The sequence below is a fragment of the Octodon degus genome, unplaced genomic scaffold (genome assembly GCF_000260255.1).
Source record: "Octodon degus isolate 3935 unplaced genomic scaffold, OctDeg1.0 scaffold00090, whole genome shotgun sequence".
NCBI classification, from domain to species: domain Eukaryota; kingdom Metazoa; phylum Chordata; class Mammalia; order Rodentia; family Octodontidae; genus Octodon; species Octodon degus.
Window position 1 is genome coordinate 7,198,184 of NW_004524666.1, and position 10,263 is coordinate 7,208,446.

The 10,263-nt window shown below is 39.5% G+C and overlaps 1 pseudogene; it reads left to right on the forward strand.

Moving 5' to 3' along the window:
• The first annotated feature begins 1,768 nt into the window (after positions 1–1,768).
• Positions 1,769–3,196, forward strand: LOC101577330 (annotated as a pseudogene).
• Positions 3,197–10,263: the final 7,067 nt, after the last annotated feature.

Here is a 10,263-nt window from a genome sequence, read left to right on the forward strand (position 1 = left end):
CCAAACCCAAAGTCAGCAGATAAAAGAAGCAAGTTTAATTGCTACAGAAAATACACTGAAAAGCGATGAGACTACTACATAGGCAGACTGCTCTAAATAATAAAGGGCAATATTTGAAAAAACAAAAGTAGAAAGGACTGTAGGCTAAACTGATGAGACAGACTTGAAATAGTCAAAATTAAACTAAAGAGTATATCAAATAGTACTGAAAGACACGAGTGGAAGGGTAAGGAGTAGGAAAACAGTAGCACAGAGGAAGGATTATGGGCTTCCAAATCATATTAAAATTCAAAATGTGGCTCTACTTCTTACTACCTATGTAATCTTAGGCAAAGGACTTAATTTAATCTGTAAAATGAGAACAACTTTTCCTACCTTATAAAGTTTTGTGTGTTGGTGAATAAGTTAACATCTGAGCAGAGATAGGCCAGTGCCTGACAACAGGAAGTCTTTAACAAATGGATGCTATTAGTACATAAATTTAGCCTGCATATCCACAGCTTCACTGGATATGGGTTCATTCTTACAATCTTGATGACTTTACAACCCTGCTTGTCAGGCTTTAGGAAATTCAGCCTCACACAGGAGTTGTGCTACTAACTGGAGAGCTTCATGTGTGTTGGTAGTGGACCTTCTATTTGCTATCTGTGATGGATGGTAAGGTAATAATAACCCTGCAGGCTCAGGACGCAGGAAGCCCAAGGTCACTGCCCTCACTAACGCTGTTACTACTATCTAGGCACTGGGTCTTTGCATCCTGATTGTTGAAATCTACATATTTAATCTTACAAAAATAATATATCTGAGCATTATCCAGGTTGCTTGCTGGGAACTTTGTGATGAGAGTAGGATATTTTCTGAAGTTGAGATAGGGATAGAACAGCTAATAGAAAAGTCCACAGAAAGGATTTTTGAGTGTCATCAGGTTCCAGAAACTTTGTGTCACACACAAAGGCAATTTCTCCCCAGAGCACACAAGCTAAATGGAATTTCCAGAGTCAACCTTCTGTCTCTTCAGAGAGAAGTCCATATCCTTCTGTATTTCTGATAACACAAACATTTGGTGAAACATTTTTCTCCAGAGGAAAAGAGCACAGATGGGTGAAGAAATAGGCCCAGAATCACATGGGTGGTACACAGGAGGGGCAAGTTTTAAATCTAAGCATCCTGACTCCAATATAGAGGATGTGTATCTTTGGGTCCATTCACTGTCCTGCTCCCTATACCTAATTCTTCTTACCAATGTGCTAGTCCAGAAATCTGGTTTCCACTTGGGTCTCAACCCATCAGATATGTCTATTTTAAATATTTATTTATTTTTATTTATTACATTTATTTATTGTGTGTGTGGCCAGCTCAGCCCACCAGGGGGCGGGGCTGGCTGGCATGTGGTGCTGGGGATCGAACCGTGGTCCCTGTGCTTCGCCAAGCTTGATTCAAGTAGGTGCTTTAGACCACTGAGCCATCTCTCCAGCCCCTGATATGTCTATTTTAATCCCAATTGTGGACAAGATTTAAGTATTTTGCCTAGAGGGCAAATCATTACTGCTGAAAACCTGTGAATGCTAGTAGCTACAAGGCAAAAAGGGATGCCAGGTTCCAGTCTTATGGAAAATCTTGAGTCTCAGCTGCAACCCAACAAAGTCACCCAGTTATACCATTAAAAGGGGACTAACAGAGCCAGTAAAGGGATTTGAAGGTCAAACTAAGTTATCTGGATTTTATAGGCAAAATATATGTTTATATGAAGAATGTAATGGAGAGGAATATGTCTAAGAGGGAAGCGTTGACAGCACCGGTGGGAACAGATATGCCTGTGGCCAAGAAGCAGAAGCTGAGCAGTGATGAGAACAGCAACCTGGACCGGTCTGGAGATGAGAATGATGATGCTGTCAGCATAGAAAGTGGGACAAATACCGAGCGCCCTGATACACCTACAAATACCTCAAATGCACCTAGAAGGAAAGGTTGGGGAAAGGGAAAATGGAAATCAAAGAAGTACAAATATTCTTTTAAATGTGTCAACAATCTCAAGGAAGATCATAACCAGCCACGGTTTGGAGTTCAGTTTAACTGGCACAGTAAAGAAGGCCATCCGTTAGTATTTGCAATTGTAGGAAGCAACAGAGTTACCTTATATGAATGTCGTTCACAAGGAGAAATCCAGTTATTGCAATCTTACATGGATGCTGATTCTGAAGAAAACTTTTATACTTGTGCATGGACCTATGACAGCAATAAAAGTCATCCTTTGCTAGCTGTAGCTGGATCCAGAGGCATAATAAGGATAATTAATCCTATAACAATGCAGTGTATAAAGCACTACATTGGCCATGGAAATGCTATCAATGAGTTGAAATTCCACCCAAGAGATCCTAAGCTTCTCCTGTTAGTAAGTAAATAAAGATCATGCCTTGCAATTGTGGAATATCCAAATGGACACTCCAGTGGCAATATTTGGAGGTATAGAAGGGCACAGAGATGAAGTTCTAAGTGCTGATTATGACCTTTTGGGTAAAAAAATAATGTCCTGTGGTGTGGATCACTCTCTTAAACTTTGGAGGATCAATTCAAAGAGAATGATGAATGCAATTAAAGAATCTTATGACTATAACCCAAATAAAACTAATAGGCCATTTATGTCCCAGAAAATCCATTTTCCTGACATTTCTACCAGAATATACATAGGAATTATGCTGATTGTGTATGATAATTAGGCAATCCGATACTTTCAAAATCTTGTGAAAATGCCATTGTGTGTTGGAAACCTGGCAAAATGGAAGATGATATAGATAAACTTAAACCTAGGGAGGCCAATGTGACTATTCTTGGGGGATTTGACGACAGCCAGTGTGACATTTGGTACATAAGTTTTCTATGGATTTCTGGCAAAAGATCCTTGCATTGGGCAATCAGGTTGGCAAACTTTACGTTTGGGATTTAGAAGCAGAAGATCCTCATAAAGCCAAATGTACAACACTGACTCATCAGAAATGTGGTGCTGCTATTCGGTAAACCAGTTTTAGCAGGGATAGCAGCATTCTTACAGCTGTTTGTGATGATGCCAGTATTTGGTGTTGGGATCGACTTCAATAAAATATTTTTTTTTCCTAACCAAAATTAGAGTGTGTTGTTTGTGTAAAATAGAATTAATGTATCTTGTTAGTAAGGACACATAGAGCATTTAGACTTCATTTTCAGCTTTAATCAGGCTGAAATGAATGTAGTGATGTTTACATTGTTTACATTCTTTGTATTGTCTTCCTGTTCAGACTCTACTACTTTCAATAAAAATTTATTTTTGGGGAAAAAAAAAGAATATAATGAATAGCAGTAAGGAAGAAAAATAATTTCAGGTTTATTCGCAGAATATGAGTTCCAACACAAGAGCTGAGGCAGGCTGTTGGGAGCTGAGGAAGCTAGGAAATTGATCAAAAGTGTGTAGGCAGAACTAGGCCTCAGTGCCTAAAGCAAACAAGCTACCTCAGTCCTGAGATAAGCATCTTGTCTGATTAAGGTCAGCTATTAGTTGCTAGGCAACCTAGTGTCATATGTTACTAACTTTGCGAAAGTATAAAAGACCATCTTGTGTGGTTGCATTAGTCTTGCCCATCAGGCAGACCAGCAACCACCTAGCCCAGCTTTGGTCTTCTTGTCTATCTTTCTCACTCCTGCCACCATTTCTCCCTGGGCAAAACCAATTGCAGTGAGACCAATGGATCCCTACAGCAGGCTAGGCATGACAGCCATGGTGTTCTACCTCCAATTAACAGGTCTAAGAAGTAAAGGACAAAGAGAGCTGTGAGGCTATTTTCTACCTCCAATTAACAGGTCTAAGAAGTAAAGGACAAAGAGAGCTGTGAGGCTATTGTATCTACAGTGCAGCAGTCTCTATGACCAAACCTTCACCTTGGAGGTGTGGCTTGAAGGGCTCCTGGGCCAGAATCAGACAATGAGAATAAGAAAAATATAGTGGATTGAAGTACACCACAGAATCTGTCATTGCTAACAAGTGTGTAAACATTTAAGGTATAGTATGTGAGGTTTCCCAAAGTGTTTGACCATTACCCTTTTTAAAAACAAGCATAAGTAGGGCCTAGTATTCTGCCAAAGTGTACCTCAGGAAATGCTGATTGAGCCAACTGGATACCATGGATGAATGACCAGGGAGAGTAGCTGTTATGGAGTAGCTGGGAAGGGGAGAAGCATTTGTAGGGATTCAAAGAAGGATAGACCAGGAGAAGTGAAGGAGCCCAGCATCTGATCTAATCTGTCAGGGAGGGAAGGAATAAGAAGGAAAGCTGGAAGAAGGCATAGGACTAAGACACAGACGGGGTTGCTGTGTTGTTTTCTTTTTAAATATTTTGCCATGTTTATATAACATGGCTGGGCCTCTCTGTTTTCTGTCCTTCCTAGGATGCTCTTAGCTGGTCTCTGGGGTAGAACATTTTAGAAATCGGACTATTGCTTTCTCTAGGCAGCCCCTTTGGTTAATCTTGAGGTTCTACCATCCACTGCTCTGGGACTGAGGTCCTTTTAATTTTTGGATACAATCTTATCTTCAATCCCTAGAAAACTTAAGCAGTTTTACTGAAGTGTTCAAGAAAGAAGTCTGGAATAAAAGTTCATTGGGGATGGGAGTTGGTGGAGTGAGAAAGGGCTTGGAGGAATATTTAGGGTGGGTAAACTTACCACCAGAGCAACATCCATGCCAAATCTCCCCAGTAGGGTTTTCTGAAATTTTATAGTCTCACATCAGCCCTCAATAACCCAGAAAGAGTAGGCCCTGCACCCCTGGATGCAGAATGTTCTTAAAGGGCATTATATTTAGAAATGTTGATGATTATCTTTGACATAGAGTATCAATTCAAAAGAACAATTTTTCGAACTCTATCTTTTTATCTTAAGAAATTCTTACAGTTTTTTGGTAACTGCATGAGGACTACTTTCAGAGTTAATGATCTTGTTTTCTTCTGATAAGAGAATAAATAACCTCTCCTGCATGTTAACTAAGTGAACACAAAGTAGGACAGTTCTTTTCTACTTCCTGCATGTGATGATTTAGATCTAAAATGTCCCCCATCCCAAGTCTTACATATTGGGAGAGTTACTGGATCCTAGGGGCACTATCCTTATCTGTCCACTGAGGAGTTGCTGACTTGCTGTTAGGAGGCAGGGCCTGGTTGCAGAAGGGGTCCTGGAGCATGACTGAAAAGGTGTATTTTTGTCCCTTGCACCCCTACCCCTCTTCTTTCTCTGCTTCCTGGCTGCCATGACATGACTAGTTTCTTCCACCAGCCTTTTCTAACACACGGTGGCTTGGGTTGGAATGTGCCATGAACTGAACCCACTGAAATTGTGAGCCAAAATAAACTTTTTTCTTTAGTTGTGGATGTCAGATATTTCATTCCAGTGGATAGAAAGCTAACACACTAAATATCTTTGAAAGTTAGGGATGAGGGGGAGATGAGGAAGAAAGAGAAGGAACCTGTGGCATGAGAAGAGTCAAAGGTACAGAAAGAAGGAATAATTCAAAGAAATATGTTGTTGTGCTGGGGATTGGACTCAGGACCATGAGTACGCTATGCAAGTGCTCTATCACAGAACCACACTGCCAGTCCTTACATTGGGTGAGGTAGTGCGTGCTTTTATCTCAGCTAATCAGGGGGTGAGGCAGGATGATCACAAGGTTAAAGTCAGCCTGGTAACTTAGTAAGACCTGGCCTGAAAATTAAAAAATAAATTAATAAAAAGGGCTGGTGATATAGCTCAGCACTTTTTGGGCTCACTTCTCAACACTATCACATGCACACAAGCACACACACACACATACACACACATTCTTGAAGACTTATGAACATTATATTTTTATGTTGTTTTGTGGGACATCAAACTCAAGACCTTATGCTTTCCAGGAAGGTGTTATGTAGCTGAACTATGCCCAACCCCATTGCATTGTTTTTAATTCTGATGATTAATGAAATTATAAATAAGCTTGGCAAGAAAAATATTTGTTATACTTTATCATCTGAAGAGATGAATGCATAAAACTTTAAAATAATACTCCCAGAAAAAGGAATTAAAATGTGTTAAGTACATGTACCAACTTCCTATAAGAATGTAAACATTACGAACAACACACATGTACTAATAAAAGAGAAAAAAAGCAGAGTTCCAGTTTTATATATGCCATTAACAACCTTTATAACCTTGGCCAAGCTACCTCAAGTGGTATGTGTTTTCTGTCTACAGAAGGGAATATTACACACGGTATCTCTCTTACAGGGATGCCATGAAGGTCAAATCAGACTACATTAAAATAGTTATCATTTTAATTACTCACATTTGCATAGTACCTTATCAGCCACAAAACATTTCTGCATATATTATTCCATTTGCATGAAAGAGTTTTGAAAAGTTATAAAGTAGTATGAAAGGACAAAATCTAAGTTTGAATACCAGCTCCATTTCTCTCTGCTTCAATGGGCTCATGTAAATTTGAGGTAAGAATATTGTCAACCTCACAGATGCTGAGAGGCTCACAGTATTTGCTGCTTAGAAGCATCAAGTTCTAGGTCTGCATAGAGAAATATTCAATAAAGTGCATTTTGTTGAAGCCATGTAAATGTCACCACCTAAATGCTTTTGCAGGTCTCTAAGACAGCGTCCTCCTCCTACCTTCACTTCCTACTCTTCTACCCTGCTTTATTTTACTGGGTTTCACTTAGCTACCTGGTCATATCAACTTGCTTACTTCCTATCTCCTGCCTATCTTCACAGATTCGAATCAAATGTGTGAAGACAAACTTTTGTCTACTCTGTTTATCTCCACGGTGTATCCTAGTATTCTATGGAGGTCATATTAAACGCACATTAAATGTTTGCTGAAGGAAGTTATCTGTCACAATTGCTGCTATCATTACCTAAAGTCTTCTCCCATTACTTTGCTTTTGACTTGCTTGAGTCACTGCTATCAAAAACATATATATATATATATATATATATATATATATATATATATATATATAAAATTGTCAGCATGGCGTGGTGGGTGGCACTTGTACAGTTGCAGGAGGTAGGTAGATTGCTTGAGCCCAGGGGTTTGAGGCCAGCTTAGCAATATAACAAAATCCTGTGTTAGAAAAAAAAAAAGAAAAGAAAAACAGGGGAAGGTAGGAAAGAAAATGAAAGAAAAGAAAAAAATTCTCTCTGGGTTTGCAAGACCTTAAGCAATAACAAGGTTGTGCACTGTCCCGGGGATTTCTCTTTCCTAGTATGGAGGGACACCAGCAGATGGCAACCAAGGAACACAAAATCAGTGCTTAGCCTATTCCAGATTTTGACCAACACAATTCAGTATGTGAATGAGGCGATCAATTTACAGGAAGCAGACTGCTGCGCTCTTCTTTCACACACCACTTCTTCACAGAGCCACGTTTTCTTATGCTCTAAACATCTCTTCTTCCATCATGAAAATGTCTAGCCTCAAAAATAAATCACTAGAGACATAGTCTTAGATTATGGAGGTAATCTAATGGACATTCTGAGTAGTCTATGCAAAGATAATAAGTAGCATACTTTGTGGCTTCCGCTTAAACATGGAATTTCCTTTAGATTTTCTACTTGAGTTGTGAACAGAATGTTCAAAGGTCTGTACAAATGACACTTATGTTGATGCTTTTTTCCAATGGTGAAAAACATAGCTGTGGCAGAACAGAGCTATAAAATCACCAAGGCAGAGAGATTTGTCCAAATGAATTCACTGTGTGTATGGGAGAGAAGAGTTGATTTTACAAGATTTTACAAGTGGTTTTAAGTAAGAATTTCTTTTCTGTTTGCTGTTTGCCTCTGAAGACATAACAGTAAGCAGATTCTTAAATAAATCAAACTCTCAATAATGTGACTGCTACGCACATAAGGCAATGGGACACTCCATTCTTGCTGGTTCTTGATGGTAAATTCTGCTAGGAGTCCATAAAGAAAGTTGCAGTGTAGAAGGATTTTTTTTTCTCCGAATGCCTTCAGGGCAGGCTTGGCTGGCTTGAGTTGTGGGGATTGAACCACAGCAACCAGAGCCTGACTGCTTTGTTGAAGCAGCCACGTAAAGAATTGAGCTAAGTGGCAGGCCCCCCAAGAATTGCAGTGTAGTAGTGCCTCAGAACACAAATACCTAACGTTTGGTAGATAGAGACAAAGAAAATTTCAGCTTATATTTTATATCATTTGATGGTATTAAAAAGAAAAACCCTGTAACACAGATGTGGTAGCACACACCTGTAATCCCAGCACTCTGCAGGCCAAGATAGGAAGATCACAAGTTAAGGCAACTTATTGAGACCCTATTTTAAAATCTAAAAATTAAAAGGCAGTGTGGGGGACTTAGCCCAGGGCAAAGGCCCTGTGTTCAATCCCTAGTACCGCAAAACAAACAAATAAACAAACCCTTCCTATGTGGCTTGTGAGTCACTATAGAAATATGTTAACTTTTTTCGTTGGATTTTCCTTGCTTTTTTGGATACTACGGACCAAAAAAACCTCATAAAGCACTTTAAAACATAAATAGTGGGCCTGCAGAATTTGAAGGAATATTCAGTGATTAGGAGAAGTTGTAAAAAAAAATAAATAATATTTATTGGACTCCTGCTATGTTTCAAGCAATATTAAATCAAGATAGATAAGTTAATTAGCCCCATGTTTACTGTTGAGGGAACTAAAGATAGTGGAAAAAGTAGCTGAGACAGGATTTTAAACCTCAGCCTTCTGGGTGACTGTAAGCACCTCCTTACACCATAATTGCTCTTATTCTAACAGAGATCTAAAATATCTGGCACCTTCTAACTAATTCAGGAATTTAAGCAAATCACCAGGGAAGTTGTTAAAAAAAAAAAATGCAGAGTCTTAACCACACCCTCAGAAGATTTCCTGTGGAGCCAGGACCCTGAGTTTCAAAGCTCCCTTTGTAGTTCTGGGGCAGGTCAACTTCTTGTTCAGATATTTCTGAGAAAGCATAGGCCTATGTAGGGATCCGTTGGTCTTACTGTGAATGGTTCTACCCGGGAGATATGGTGGCAGGAATGAGAAAGATAGACAAGATGACAAAAGCTGGGCTAGGTGGTCGCTAGTCCACCTGCTGGGCAAGACTAACTCCATGCACAACAAAACGATCCTTTATGTATACTTTTGCAAAGTTTATAACACGTGACACAAGGTTGCCTAGCGACTAATAGCTGGCCTGAACCACACAGGATATTTCTCTCAGGACTGAGGTAGCTTGTTTGCTTTAGGCACTGAGGCCCAGTCCCACCTACAAACACTTGATCAATTTCCTAGCTTAGGGGCTGGGGAAATAGCTCAGTTGAATAAGTATTTGCCTTCAAGTCCAAGGGTCTGAGTTCAATCCCCAGCTCCACCAAAAAATAATAATAATAATAAAAATTCCTAGCTTCCTGTGGCTCCCAACAGGCCTAGCCCAGTAAACCTTACTCTTTCATGAAATTTGATGAACCCTTTTCTCAGAAAAATGCACATTCAGCGATTATAGTTTTCTACTAGCAACTTTAGGGGATTCACAGACGTTCTGAAGCCAGGAATGCTTGGTTTCCCTTGTCAAAACAGGCCTCATATAAATGCTGTTGCCCTCTCTCCACCAAGAGATGTCGCTCTTCAGCCTCAAAAGTCTCCCAAAGACAGGTTTTTTTTTTCTCTCTCATCCTGTTTTCTCTTTTTTTCCTTTCTCCTCGATCACAAAAGGAGGAAGTTTACCAGGAAAATGAGTGTAGTGCTTAAAAGGAAGCTTCAGCCTCTAAATAGAACAGAGATGTCGCTCTCAGGTGTAGTGCTTAAAAAAAAAAAAAAAAAAGCTGAAATAAGAGTAACAATGTTATTATCTATAATTACTATGAAAACTGTTCTAGAAATATCCCTGCTTTGATTAAAACCAACAGTATGGACCAAAGCTTAAAAGGCTACAACTGGAAGGGATGAGATCTACATTTATTTTCTCAGAAGGCCCTTCTCTAATTGCTCCTGTCAGTTCCTAGTTCTTCATTTTAGGCTTTCCTTTTTTTTTTTTTTTTTTTTTTCTGAACCGGGGATTGAACTCAGGCCCTTGCACTTGCCAGGGAAGCGCTTATTCTACTGAGCCATCTCCCCGGCTCCTCCATCTTTCAATAACCCAACATTCATACACCCATCATTTGAAACATGTGCCATGTAAATAACATTGGCATAGTGTTCTCAAACACTTAATCGTAACATATTCTG